This window comes from Pinus tabuliformis, chromosome 9, assembly GCF_031772625.1.
Source record: "Pinus tabuliformis cultivar Carrire ecotype Pingquan chromosome 9, CPIR1, whole genome shotgun sequence".
Classification (NCBI taxonomy): Eukaryota; Viridiplantae; Streptophyta; class Pinopsida; order Pinales; family Pinaceae; genus Pinus; species Pinus tabuliformis.
Window position 1 is genome coordinate 510,052,572 of NC_142307.1, and position 13,988 is coordinate 510,066,559.

A 13,988-nucleotide genomic window follows, 5' to 3' on the forward strand; every position below is an offset into this window, starting at 1 on the left:
ATTTTTCCAAAGTAAAACTATTATTCAGCTTAAATAATAGAATGTATAATATTTCAAATTCTATAAAATGTATAATATTTCAAATTCTTTGAAAATCCGTTCTACTGAAACACAAATATATGGCCGTCGATGACATGATCGGACGGTAGATATTCTATCCCGCCTTTAAATTCAAATCCTCTTGGTAGTTTGGTGCCATTGTGCGTATCCCTCTCAACGAGCTCAGTAGCTCGCATATGAACAATCATGGTTTGCAATCGCATAAACATTGCCCCAGAATCGATCCACGAGCCACCAGATCTCTCTCTGCACGACTTCCAATAGTTCATCTGCGTTTCTTCATGGTCAAAACGATTTCAAAAAAGGTATTTTTCTGCAAGAGAGTGCTAAAATTGCAAAGCGCCATTATTTTCTTGTCGCCCTCATGAATCCTCTACGCCTTGTCCTAATGAAATTATTTAGAGTTCTTGATTGGAAAAATTTGCCATATTTCAACTTTCTGGAAATATTTCATTAAATAAGCTATCGTATTATCTAAAATAAATCTGAAGAAAGAGGTCGTGCTTAAAACAATGTTTTAAGCAGCAAATTTCACAAGGGTTATTTCTGGTTCAGTTATTTTGAGCTTTCAATGGAAAATTTTGACTCTATTTTGGCTTACAGGCAAGATTTCATAAACTAACGCTCTCTATAAATGGACTAGACAAGGTTGTGCTCAAAATTTTGTTTAAAAAATGGCAGAGTTTGGGAAGAAGTTCTTTAAGTTAATGGATCAACATTCAGATGCATTTCGAGTGGTTTGATTGAATGATTTCTGTCTCAGTTCCGCACATTTAAAAGTTTTGGAGAATGGGAATTGATAATTCTGGTATTTGATGGTGTTCTATTGAAATTACTCAGAAGAAGATAGAAAGCTAGGGCTTTTAGAGGCTAAGCTTACACAATGGCACAATCTTTACAGGTTTTCGTGAGATTTTTAAGACAGGCAAATAGGATAGAAAATTAGGGATTTCACTAAGCCAAGAAAACTAATGCTACATTCTTTACAAATTTACTTCAGAATTTTGAGACTGAACATTTTTGATGTTCAAGTGGTTCGTAGATATCTTCATGCGGTTTCTATTTCCATGGAACCAAGAATTTGATACCTCAACATGAAATAATGTGCTCCGAAGGGTTTTCCCTTCCAGCTCATCTTTGTGTAATGGAATAGAATCGTTAATGCTCTTTAGTGTCTGGAGAAGTCAAAACTAATGGATCAGGAAGCAGGGGCTATTGGAACGGTTAGTAATTGAGGGAAACACTATCCTTCACAATATAACAACATAGAGGAAAACTCATGGTACATTTTTGTGGTTTTGGTCAAATTAGGCCATCCAAGCACGCCGTTAGAGATTTCAGAGAGAAGCTCTTTGTTTTCTTTAGCACCGGCTGAAGGGGAGAACTTTTGCCACATTCCGGGGTCATCTCTGTTCATTATAGAAGGAGGTCTTGTAACCTGCTCCAAACTGCCAGTTTCTCTCTTTGAAAGTTTGTATTGAAAACCAGTGCTGGGTCGAAGGTTTACTCATATGAAGGATGTAGAAAATGAGAGTCCTTTAGTGAGTCCATGAAAAAGGCTTGGTGAAGATTTGGGGCAAAATGATACCTGCAGCAGAGCCAACAAAGTTCCAAAATTAGAGCCAACCTCACCAATTAAAATCTGTAAACAACCTGGAATCCTATCTTTAGGACAAGATTGTTTGAAGCACCCCGAAAACTCAAGTATGTTATTACTATGCTACCTTTCTATAGACTGGAATTATTTCTTTTATTGTTGCAATATCCGTGATATAGTCCTGGTTCAAGCAATTGAAAGATAGACTTGATTTTTCTTCTAGTTGATTATGAGACTCTGTACTCAAGGTCATAAGAAAAAAAAATCCAAAACTTTTTAGCTGGTGAAGTATAAGTTCCTAAAAGTTAAATAGTAACTATCTCTATCCAATTACCCACTGTGTAGGCATGCATATCATTGATTTTAGCAAGCCTTAGAATTTTCCTGTCTACCTGGATAAGGAAGCAAAATACAAACGAATAACTATCTTATCCCTGGTTGAACAGGACAGGTAAAAACCATTGTTTCCTTAAATTAGTTTCATCTTTTACCCCTATAATAAGTTATTGTGTCAGGTTTCTGAACTCTTCCCTGACACACATGAAAGTCACATGCAGTTTCAACAATGGTATTGATAAATTATAACAAATTCTTGTACAAGAACATTCTTATAGTCGTTGCCTCTCAATGCCAAGAAGATGTTGCAATGAGAATTTTGTCCAACCATCCAAAATAGTAAATACATAGCTCCTCCTTGTTCCTTAGTCTTATAGCTATTGCAATATGATTAACAGAGCAAAGATTTAACCGTGTCCTTAACATTAGCACTGAGATGATATACACTAAATCCTGCCATAGTCACTCTAGCTCTCCATTTTCCTGTAACTTCATACCTCTCAATCCTTTCTTCTCCCTCACAAGCAATTATGTTCACTGTGTCTCAGGCAAGGCATTGTTTTTCAACATTCATACGATTTCTGCTATCCCTTTTAAGTGTAGCATCTAGCGACTCAAACACTGATGAGTAATAGTTTAATGCTTCCATGGACTGGGGGATGAAAGGTGTATTATTAGTGTTAACCTCTTGTTTTACTACCGTGACTACTTTAGGGTTGAGAGACTTCACCATCCTCAGAAGCCGATCACATGAGTTCTTTGTAGACACACTTTGATCGAGCATGTGATGCAGTTGGAATGCAAAGTTTACTACTAAAACCTCATATGGATTTATCTTAAGTATCCATGGTTGGACATCTGAGTCCACATCGATATAGTGGCTTATCCTTATGTTGGGATCTGATTCCACATTAAGACTCCCCTCCTAATTATGTGTGTATGGACGAAGTGGTTTATAAGGCATTACATGTGCCCAAAGTTTTGCCAATATGGAGGTTCTCGGTATGATGCGATAGCATCCTCCTACACTCTGTTATTAACATCATCAATGGTTTTAGTGTTATGCCTTGTAAGCCCTCTTTGGTTTGTGTTTGTTATTTATGGTGTCCATGATAATTACAGTTCTTAGGTCTTAGTCTTAGTCACTGTCTTAGGCTTATTTTATTTATTAAATTTTTCTAATCTGGAAGTTCTCGGTATGATGGGATGGCATCCTCACGCACTCTGTTATTGACATCATCAATGGTTTTAGTGTTATGCCTTGTAGGCCCTCTTTGGTTCGTGCATGTTATTTATGGTGTCCATGATAATTATAGTTCTTAGGTCTTACTCTTAGTCTGTCTTGGGCTGATTTTATTTATTAAGTTTGAAATTCGATGAATATACAGACGAGCAATTGATAGGTTAAGTTTGTGAATATGAAAGAGTAATAGATATGTGTGTACCTGCAAGGCTGCATTAGTTTACATGCCATGTTTCACTGTATTTTTCTTGGAATGTTATTGAATGTGAACATGCCTTAAACGGATAAATGAATGTGTATGTCCTGGGTGGATAAAGAAATGTTTGCCAAAATGTTTCATTTGTGGAAATAGCTCCCAGCACTTGATAACAACTCTTAAAATTGGGGGGTTGTTTCTGTTAAGAACAAGATGAATATAATGGTTTCTGAAAGAGTTATGGGGTGATGAATTATATGGAAAAGTTGATAGTCATTCAACCAACGATAGTTGAATAAATATTAATATAAATAACAGTAGAGAGGCGTGTTAATTTCCTTGACATTGTCTTGTCTTGAAAATGAATTGTTGATAGAAGGTTTGAAATAATGACCAGAAATGGATTTAATTGCAGATAATCCAGAAGAACTTGATACCAAAACCTATGGTGCCACAATGAACTGCTATTGCAGCTGCGACTTACAACACTATAAGTTATGAAAGCATGTGAATTTGTTACATAACCTACGACCATTGATATTTACAAGGGTCAATGAGAGAAGTGGTGGAAACAAATCTCACCCAAAATATTGAAATAGCCTCCTCAAAAGTGCACCAGAGAGAGCAAAACCCAAGTACAATTGTGCTGAAAAGTTAAAAGTTAAAACATAGATGCAAGAGTGTGGGAAAATTCCAACCACAAGATGAGATGAGACAAACGAGAGATCGTGTTGAACTCGAATGAGGCATCCTCTCAAGAGGGGTTATTGGCCCACATAACAAAGGCACACACAACAAGAGGGTTATTGAGCCTACACAATGAGGGCATACAACACAAGAAGGTTATTGAACCTATATATCATGTTTTCCTAGGTTGGAATTAACCACAAACCTAGTTTCAAATAAATCAAATTAAATATGGCCTTACCCATAATTACAGGTATGATACCTACAAATGATTTGGGGCCACACGTATAGATACACCAATAAATTTCAACCACAAACCTGTAAATTTCATTTTCCTTCACACCATGCATCTAATTTGTATTCTGTATGAGAATTAACAAAGGAATGATGCTCTTTTTCCTCTTTTCTGCTTTCCACAATATTTGCTGTTTTTTTTGGTGAGTTTTCCATGTTCTAGATCCCACTTTGTTCCCACACACTCAAATTTTAGTTGCCTTGCTCTGCCACAATAATAATGCTTCAAATTCTTAGTTCTGGATTTGCTTATTCTTATTTTTAGATTTGCTTTAAACCGAATCTTTACCTGTAAATTGAGATGTAAACTTAGAGTTGTGTTTATAGATTCAGAAATAAAGTTGAGTTTTTGAAAAGTTCTCAAATGAGAGGCAAACGTTTTAGGCTAAGCACAACCATACCCTTTATTTTCCTCCCTTCCTATGGATTATAATTGATAATCTAATATTTTTTAACTTCATTTGATTCTCTGAAGTTGATTCCCTTCCTCCATTTTCATTAAAATCATCATGTTATAAGGCAAAAGGGCATACCTTTATATGAAATTTTGCCAGCAAAGAGTCCAAAATTAAATTTTGGACAATTAAATTTTCATGCAACTAAGCAACATTGCTTTTTAACAATACTCTTGGTTCAACATTTTTTGACAATGGTCTTGGTTCAGTACTTTCTTACGAGCAGAGCCCTCTCCATTCCTTCAAGCAAGAGTGGTCACCTTGGAAAAACAATAAATCTGACCATTTCAATTTTTTCATAATGTAATACCTTGTACTGGATATCTTTGGTTTATGCCTTCTAAAATCTTGGATACCTCATCAATTTTTCCCTTAGAGAAACACTGTTTTACAGATTCAAAAAGTTAGTTTCACAACCTCTTCTAATTATTTTGCCTTCTAATTGTAATGATTTTTCCACTTCACTGGTCTGAAATAGAGCAGACATTACTTCTGTGTATACTTTAACATGTACAGAGGATTTACAATCTATCACTTCTTCAAGAACTTTTTATGCCTCAATTTTTTTTCCTACCTTCCCAAGATGATGCATGCCATAGATAAAACTTGCATGACTTGGAACAACACGTTCCCTAAGCATTTTGTTCAGTATCTGGGCAGCGACTTGAACTTTCTTTGATTTGCAACAAGCTTTGATGAGTGAATAGTACAGAGCATATGTGGGTGAGAGACCCTTTCTAATCATTATCGCCAGTTGATTCACTGCCTCATCCACCATACCCAATTTGCATAGGCCTCCAATGAATGTCCTATATCAAACTATATCAGGATTTAAATTTTTTCATCTCCATTAGATAGTTCCTTGCATGGTCCACTCTACCAGCGTTGGACAAAGCATTGATCAATGCATTCAAATGGATTGTCCACTCCGAGAAAGGATTGTCCCTGATTTTAATATATAGTGTGACAAACCGTATGTGACAGGCAGGTGGAAAACTTTTCTCGCAATTGACTAAGCGACGTCCTGCGAGCCAGACTTGAGACGGAAACCCTCGTCAGAAGTATATGCTTGGCTCTTTTCCAAACAAATGAAGAGTCAATGAGGTTTTGTGTAATCACTTCTGGTATCGTATTGGGTTATTGTTAGAAGCGATAATTGGATTCGGATTCTCATCAAGTGAGTTGTTCTGCTTTCTCAATTTGAGAGGGTTTGTTTGGAGGTAAAAATGAAAGAGGACATACAAGAATAGTGAGGGGAAAGATGCAGAGGAAGAGGATTGAGAACATCGCCAGCAGGTAGGCTACATTTTCCAAACGTAGGTGGATTGCTGAAGAAAGCTTACGAGCTCTCGGTGCTCTGCACTGCAGAAGTTGAACTTGTGATTTGCTCCCCAGCAGGAAAGCTCTATGAACTATTTTTTAGTGCAAATCCTACTATTTTGATTCTAATAATCATGGCTATGCAAACCTCATGAGATTCTTACTAATAACCCCGGTGGTGCAAGCCCTAGTAAGCTCGATGTTGAAAAACTTAGTGTAAAACCTCCAACAACAACATAATAAATACATGATGTCAAAAAAAATGGAGAAGCATCCAAGGTTCTTAAGCAATGATGTAATGAATGAGGTGGAGAGGCATCCAATGTTATTGAGTGATGGTTAGCTATACGAGGAAACATGCAATGTCATCTTCCTTTCATTTTCATGGATATAACTTAATATAACTTTCTTATGTAGAAAACATGGCTTATCTTAGGCTTAACCATGCATATAAAATACCACCTATCATCTTCATTGAAAAAAGAATGGTGTCTTTGTTCATAAATATCAGTGATTAATCGTAGTAATGGCTATTATTCTCTATCAAAAAAAATCAAGGACTAAGTAATGAAGATCTTGGTCGACAACAAAACTTGTGATTATTAACTTCACATTAAAATTCACTTCATCTCTGCCACCTTCAAGGAAATCTTTGTTATCCATCACCGTATTGATGTTGTGACTTGATTCTTTTTTCATTGTTTGTGATTATGAAAAATGAAACTCAATGTTTTTTCATTAGTGCACACATATTTCATTATATAATTGCATATAGAAAAATCATTCCAGAGCCGATAACAATAAAAGTGAAGAATTTATGGTCCAACGTTATATTTAAGGGAGATGTTTAAGGATGACGTTTGAATTTTGTTTTTCATTTTAAGACATTTGGAGCAAATATTAGGAAGGACTTTGAGAAAGGATTGTCCTTGATTTTCGAAAATGGAGTTGTTCCTTTCCAGCCATATGCCCCAAGTGACCATCAAAGGGAGAGCTCATATGTTTTTTGGATGTTTTCTTTATAGCCATTTTTTTACACATATCCATAGAGTCCCCATGCCATTGATGTGAATTACTTGTTCGGTTCTTTTTAACCAAAATTTTTAACCAAACAAGAAAAATTAAAAAAATGCCTCAAGATCAAAGACTGAAACAAAGCCCTATTGACATACCTTTTAAAGTATGGAAAGAACTTGTAAAATCATATGAGAAGTTGGATGCACAAAGAAAAGCCGGCAATGAGAGCATTCAGCTATTGAATTTTTCATTAAACATTATTTAGAATGTATTAATACTTATAAGTATCTTAGACATGTATTTGTGTGAAAATAAATTTAATTGGTTTATGTTTAAGGACAAGGCATCCAAGGCGAGGTTAACCAAGAAAAAAGTCACTCATCGTAGTGGCCAGAAAGGTTTAAAAGCACTGATAACAACCTTTGTAAGTATATTAAACATGTGATATTTTTTTAATAAATTTTGTACTAGAAGAAAGTCATTGTTATCTAATTTCTCCCTATTTACTGATTGATAGGAACTAAAATATGGAAGACCTCCAAATCATTTGGAAAAGGAGGTGCTGTAGCAAAAGAGATGGGTTGAATTTGTTGTTTGGATGGACTCTATGGTATGTAATCTTAGTTGGATTTCCAATATACTTTTAAACCATATTTTCATTTTATTTTTTAGTACTATTAGATATTATATCTTACCTCATTTTATGGTTAACATTGTATAACAAAAACATGTGTTGTGTTATGTAATTAATACTAACATGTAATATTTTTTTTTTTGTCAGAATGCTATAGGTAATGATTGCCAAGACGATGATCCAAATTATGTTCAACATATATCAGGAGATGATGAGGATGAGGATGAGGATGATGGTGGTGAAGGAGGAGATGATGATGATAGTTGCGGTGTTGGTGATGATGTGGATCAGAGTAATGAGGATGGTCAAGATGATCATGAGGATGATCTTGGTGGTGGTAGCTAGGCATGCACATGCATTGTTTTTTATGAAGAAATTATTGTGTAGAATGACATTGTTATGTTTAGATGGGTGTTGTGAATTTACCCTATATCAATGAGACATTTTGATTTTGTAATCATAGGATGAGTTTGATTTATGTATGTTGTTAATTTATCGTAGAATAATGATATTCATGAAATATTTTGATTTGTTAATCATATTTGAATTTTACTTGTTTTGATTAAAAATAATACTGATTTTATTAGTATTATGTCGCTATTTTATACATGTTTTGAAAATTGTTAATGACACATTGTTATTTTTTTGGATGGATGTTGTCAATTTCTCTTAAATTTCTTTACAAATGATTTTGAATTGTGATATATGCTTCAATGATATTTAGAAACTATCATATATTTCACTATGAATCTATAAAGGGGGTCATATATGTAAAGAAAAATATACTCTATATAAGAAGTCAAATGCGGATGTAACCATGGATGCAAAATTGAAAGTAAAATTGGATGTTAAACTAGGAATTAATACAAAATGCAAACAATTGACATACAAAGTGTTTTAAATTAGAAGTGAAAAATTGTACAATAGTTGACACAAAGAAGGGAACAAAACATGGCATACAAAAGGATATCGAATTGGGAAAAAACAAGGACACATAAATGGGCACCAAATTAGATGCAAAAAAAGACAACAACTAGATGTAAAATAAGATGCAAAGTTGAGCATTAAAAAGAAGCAAAAAACGTTACAAATTAATATGCCAAATGATGATGCAAATAATGGTGTAAATTTGGGATGCAAACTTGGGTGCAAAAAAGGAAAAAAAAAAGATGTAAGAAAAGACATAAAACAAGATGCAAAATGGGGCTGAAAAAAGGTGAAACCAAGGATGCCATATTGGATGTAAAAAATGATTCCTAATCACATGAAAATTTAGGCTCGAACTCAAACACAAAATTATATGCAAATGTGGACACAAAATGAGGCAAAAAAAGATGCAAATTTGGATGGTGAAAACGATGTAAAAATAGACACCAAAAAAATGAAAAATTGGATGAAAAAGTCGGTGTAAATAATGGTGCAACATTGGACACAAGTAGACACAAAAAAATGGTGCAAAAAGGGGCATAAAATAGCTTAAAATTGGATGCAAAACTTGGTGCAAAAACAAATACAAAAGTAGACGTAAAAAATGGCTCTAAATTGAATGTACCATTAGACACAAAATAAGATGCAAAGGTGGACACAACACATGACTCAACATAAGATGCAAATATAAATGCAGATTTGGATGCTCAAAATGGTGTAACATTAGATGCAAGAGATGGTGTTAAAAATGATGCGAAATTGGATGAAACAAATGACGCAAAATATGGTGCAAAATGAGATGGGAAAAATGGAGACAAATCAAACGTAAATGTGGATGTAAAAAATGGTCCAAAAAAAGATGCAAAAATGGGCACAAAAATGGATGCAAAATTTGGTGCTAAATCAAATTCAACACATGGTGCAAAGATAGGCACCAAAGCTGGTGCAAAAATAGAAGCAAAAACTAGTGTAAGACTAGATACAAAACCTGGCGTAAGACTAGATGCAAAAACTGACACAAAATGGATGCATAAAAAGACGTTAAATTGGATTCAAAATACTGTGTAAACTTGATGCAAATGATGGTGCAAAAATGGAAGCAAAGAATGACACAAAATAGGAAGCAAAAGAGAATGAAAAATAGATGCAAAAAAATGACACAAAACTAGAAGCAAAACCTGTCATAAAATAAGATGCAAATCTTGGTTCAAAATTTGACGCAAAAAATGATGCATAGTTTTGTGTAAAAAATGATGCAAAATCTAGCATGAAAAAGGATGCAAAATCAGGTGCAAAAAAGGACGCTTTAAAAATTGTACAATAGAGCCAGATTTAGCGCCAGGTTGCTCATCACAATTACAAAAAAAATGCACTAAAATCTGGCGCAAATCGTTGGTTTTGTTGTAGTGATTTTTGCAGAGCGAAAACAATGGCGATGGAACAACACTCTGTTCAAGCTTTAGCTCACTGTTAATTTTTACAGAGCAAAACATAGAAATGGCGATGGAACAACAAGCTGTGCATATTTGGAAATACAATACCATTAAACTTGCTATTCCCGAGTTTTGATGGAGTCATAGTACCTCCAAATAAGGAGTTGACACGTATGCCAGTGTATTATGGAGGTCACCTGCGCCCCCTTGAAATGTGATAGGCTGTCCTCGATCGGCAGATAAAGGAGCAGCATGCTGGACTGCAGTCATATAGTAAAATAAAGGAACGACATATAGATCCATGACATGTTTACAAGAATCAGTGGATTACTGAAATCGAGGCTTATGATGGAAATCACAAATAAATATGGAAATGTCTTGAAATGATGTGAAAAATAGAGGATAGGGCAACTTGACGTACGTAAAAGTTCTTATGCGGTCATTATCCACTTTAACCATTATGATTGATTTATAAATGATTTTCATGTATAAAAGGTTCGAAAGGGTTATATAACATAATCTCTTTTGAAATCAATATAAAGATATAAGAAGAAGGGTTTATAATGACTAATGGTGTATGAAAAATATGACTTCAATACCATCAGTAGAGCTTTGTTGCCCAAAGGTTTCCATAACCTTGACAGAGTTGCTTATTTCACCCTTGGAACCATAATCCTTTGTGTATGCCTAGGAAAGTGCTCTGCAATGTCAGAATGGAGGCCATTGTGCTAGCTTGGTAACCAGATGAATCACAATTCCATTCACCAGGAAGGAGTGAAAGGTGGGTAGGCCGGCTCGTGATGAGACCTCCTGTTCCAAGGACTTTTTTATTTTTCTGATGTGCCTCTTGGATCATATCCCTGGTGTGGTGGCCATAGTGGGAATTCCACTTCACTTTCTTCCTTATGATCATGGTAGGTTGGCTCTTGATGAGACCCCCTATCCTTCATCTAACAAATTATGTTAGTAATCATATATATATGTATTTTTCCTTTTTTTCTTTTCTTCTGTATAGCACTTTCCTATTTATATACAGAGGATATCTCATCACTCCTTAAGAGTAGGGATGGTGGAAGAAGTCTGAACATCTCAATAGAGGAAAATATGCCCTTATTCTTATTCAATAATAATGATCAAAGAGAATTATGAATATTTAAGGAAGAACCAACATGATAAAAATAATCAATCAAATTGGTTTTAGTGAAAACAAAGACAACAAAGTAATATAAATAGTTGTGTCCTTTCCCTTTTTTCTTATTGATTCAAAGCAATTTCTATAAAGATAACGATTTTTCTTTGGTTTTCTGATTTCAATATCCTCTAGTTTTTGTGTTCTTGCATAAATGTATAGTTGTGTCTTAAATGACCATCATTCGTAAAAATTCTCTAAATGATGAAACACACACACACAAAACAAAAAAAAATGCACTCAAAAAGTGTTGTTCCTTAGATGGAATAGCTGTTGTTCGTTAAAGGGGATAGCAAAAGAACATTTGCACGCAAGAACTGTGGTTCCTTTAAGAGGAACAATAAGCAAAAAAAAAACACACACACTTGAAACTTTTGTTCCTTAAGAGCAACAGCAGCTGTTCCTTAATCGGAACAACAAATAAAGCAAGCGTGAAATAAAATACTGCTCTTTTAGTGGAACAACCAAGATCATCCGAAATCAAAACTGCTGTTCCTTCGAAAGGGATGGTAGAAAGAAAAAAAAATGCAAAGGAGCATTGTTCCTTTAAAAGGAATGGCAAAACAATATGGTGGAAGTACTGTTCCTTTGGAAAGGAACAACAAAAATGCAGAAATGTTGTTCTTTCATAAAGGAATAGCAAAAAACAAAAGTCAACAAAAAATGAAAGTGTTTTTCCTTCAGAAAGGAACAAAAAAAAAAAGAAAGTGTTGTTCCTTCATAAAGGAACAACAAAATGCGAAAGCGCTGTTCCTTCGGAAAGGAACGACAAAAAAATGAAAGTATTGTTCCTTCGAAAAGGAACAACAAAAATTCAGAGATGCGGTTCCTTCGGAAAGGAACAACAAAAAAAACGAAAGTGTTGTTCCTTCGGAAAGGAACAACGAAAGTGTTGCTCCTTCGGAAAGGAACAACAAAAATGTGGAAGTGCTGTTCCTTCGGAAAGGAACAACAAAACGTGAAAGTGTTGTTCCTTCGGAAAGGAACAACAAAAATGCGGAAGTGCTATTCCTTCGGAAAGGAACAACAAAATGTGAAAGTGTTGTTCCTTTGGAAAGGAATAGCAAAAAGACGGAAATGTTGTTCCTTTGGAAAGGAACAACAAAATGCAAAAGTGTTGTTCCTTCGGAAAGGAACAACAAAATGGTGGAAATGCTATTCCTTCAGAAAGGAACAACAAAATGCAAAAGGGTTGTTCCTTTGAAAAGGAACATCAACAAGGTGGAAATGCTATTCCTTCGGAAAGGAACAACAAAATGCAACAGTGTTGTTCCTTCGAAAAGGAACAACAAAAAGGCAGAAATGTTGTTCCTTCGGAAAGGAACAACAAAATGCAACAGTGTTGTTCCTTCGGAAAGGAACAACAAAAAGGCGGAAATGTTGTTCCTTCGGAAAGGAACAACAAAATGCAAAAAAATGCAGAAATGCAAAAATATGTACAGAAAGTAGTTTATACAAATAGAAAAGAAAAACTTATGTACAAAATCTAAGAACAATGAAATTAATTAGTGAAGCAATGCCGAGGAAGGATTATTTTCCTAAGCAATAATCTTCATATCAGAATCTTCCCGGAGCTGCTGGTAGAAGGATTCTTGAGTAAGGGGTTTATGGTACAGTCACACTCAGTGGCCATTTGCTTTAAAGGTATGTCCAGATCTATCAATAGTAGTCAAAGAAATGGTGCCATTGTCATACACTTTCTAGATTTCATACGGTCCAAGCCATCGAGTCTGAAGTTTCCCGAAAAATCCTGAAACCTGGAGTCATATAGGACTGCCCAATCTCCTTCGTGGAAGATTTTCTTTTTTATCAGGGCATCGTGCCATTTTTCTCTCTGTTGTTGGATTAATGCAGTGTGTTGAAGAGCTGAGAGCCTAACTTCATATAGCTCGTTAATTTGCTGTAATCTATTAGTCTGGGCCTTATTTAAATCCAGACCGATCTCCTGTGTTGTTCTTAATGTTTGTATTTCAAACTCTATTGGAAAGATGGGTTCCTTTCCAAATACTAGCTAATATGGAGAATAACTGGTGGTGTTTCTCCACATTGTTCGGTATGCCCACAAGGCTTCTAGAAATCTTGAAGCCCAATCACGCCTGTGTAATGCAATGGTTTTTGTCAATATTTCCTCTATCACTTTATTCGTGCTCTCTACTTGGCCATTTGCCTGTGGGTGACATGGAGTGGTAATTTTGTGCTGAATGTGATAATTTTTTAATGTTGTAGTGATTTTATTACCTACAAGCTATGGTCCTCCGTCCGTGATTTCCCTTGGGAGGCCATATCACACAAATATTTGGAATAGGAAATGAATCACAAAGTCTGTAGCTCTTGGAAGTGCCTCTGCTTCAACCCATTTGCTAACATACTCTGTTGCTACTAGAATATATGTTTTCTGATTTGATGATGGGTTAATCGGACCAACAAAATCGAGCGCCCAATTCTCAAATGGTTCGATTACTAGTTGTGGGTTTAAAGGCATTTCGTTGGACTGTCCAGAGTGTCTTGCTCTTTGGCAACTGTCACAGGCTTGAACAAATTTCTTAGCATATTTAAAGATTGTGGACCAGTAATAACCTGTTTGCAAAACCTTGTGACCA

At 35.2% G+C, this 13,988-nt stretch overlaps 1 long non-coding RNA gene and 1 pseudogene across 1 annotated transcript; one reads left to right on the forward strand and one right to left on the reverse strand.

The window, feature by feature from the left end:
- Positions 1 to 2,281: 2,281 nt before the first annotated feature.
- On the reverse strand, positions 2,282 to 5,646 carry LOC149149445 (scarecrow-like protein 1 pseudogene; annotated as a pseudogene).
- Positions 5,647 to 7,510: 1,864 nt separating this feature from the next.
- On the forward strand, positions 7,511 to 8,294 carry LOC149149446 (uncharacterized). The gene is made up of 3 exons (XR_016263285.1): positions 7,511 to 7,629; positions 7,723 to 7,815; positions 7,987 to 8,294. It is a non-coding gene; the product is annotated as an uncharacterized LOC149149446 (long non-coding RNA).
- The last annotated feature ends 5,694 nt before the right edge of the window (positions 8,295 to 13,988 follow it).